The following is a 1,393-nucleotide window of genomic DNA, read 5'->3' on the forward strand; positions in this document are numbered from 1 at the left end:
GCAGTCCTCTCTCCATATCTACTAAATGGAGACTGCAGTGCCACTATAAAGTGAGATTTTCATCATCCCTTTTCTTTTATTAGTTTGTTCAATCTGAAGTAAATTATGTCACATATATACAGACCATTATTTAAAGCACCACGTCCATAAAGAATATTATCTCTAAGAATAGAACATTCATTATTCTCAATAATAAATGAAAATCCAGCCAAGTCTAACATGGGAATAATATTCCTCACAATCGAGGGAACAAAATAACAATTATTTAAAACAATAGTCTTGCCCGTAGGCATATGTAAATGAAATGATTCTACATCTTCAACAGCAACTCTTGCTCCATTTCTCATCAGTAGAATCACCTCCTCTTCCTCAAGAGTCCTACTTCTCCTTGGTCCCTGCAACAAATTGCAGATATGAGAACCACAGGCGGTATCTAATACCCAAGTAGAAATTTGATTTAATGACATATTCACTTCTATCATGAACATACCTAAATCAGAAGCGGTAGTCTCACTACCCTTCTTCTTCTTCAATTATGCAAGGTAAACCTTGCAGTTCCTCTTCCAGTGCCCCACCTTATTACAGTGAAAGCAAACAACTTTGCTCTTGGGGTCTTCAGCTTTTGGTGGAACCGGCTTTTCTTCACCTACTTTCTTCTTCTTGGAAGGTTTCCTCTTCCTTTTCTTAGGATTGGAACCTTCACCAATTAGAAGAACAGAACTCTTCTTAGGGGAAAATTCGATTCCGCAGTCTTCAACATGTTGTGGAGTTCAGGCAGGCTGACATCCAACTTATTCATGTGAAAGTTCACAACAAACTGCGAGAACGAACTCGGAAGCGATTGCAAGACCAAGTCTTGGCTCAACTCCCCATCCATGGCAAAACCAAGTTGTCCAAGACGTTCAATCAAATTGATCATCTTAAGTACATGGTCATTCACAGATGATCTCTCAGACATCCTACAACTGAACAACTCCTTCGATATCTCATATCGAGCTGTCCTCCCCGCCACATCATACAACTCTTGTAGATGCATGAGGATAGTGTGAGCATCCATATGCTCATGTTGCTTCTGTAGCTCATTGTTCATGGAAACTAGCATGATGCATTGAGCAACATTTGCATCATCTATCCACTTACGATACACAACATGTTCATCATTATGTGCTTCACTAGCAGGTTCAGTAGGCTTAGGTGAGTCAATCACGTATTCCAGCTTCTCAATCCTGAGAACAATTCTCAAGTTTCGAAGCCAGTCAGCATAATTAGGACCAGTCAATTTGTGAGCATCTAGTATGCTCCTGAGTGATACTGCAGAAGACATAACGTACAAAGTAAATCTGTAAATGATAAACACATAACAACACTTAGCAAATATTCGATTTCATTTCAA

Source organism: Apium graveolens, chromosome 11 (assembly GCF_009905375.1).
Source record: "Apium graveolens cultivar Ventura chromosome 11, ASM990537v1, whole genome shotgun sequence".
In the NCBI taxonomy this organism is placed as follows: Eukaryota; Viridiplantae; Streptophyta; class Magnoliopsida; order Apiales; family Apiaceae; genus Apium; species Apium graveolens.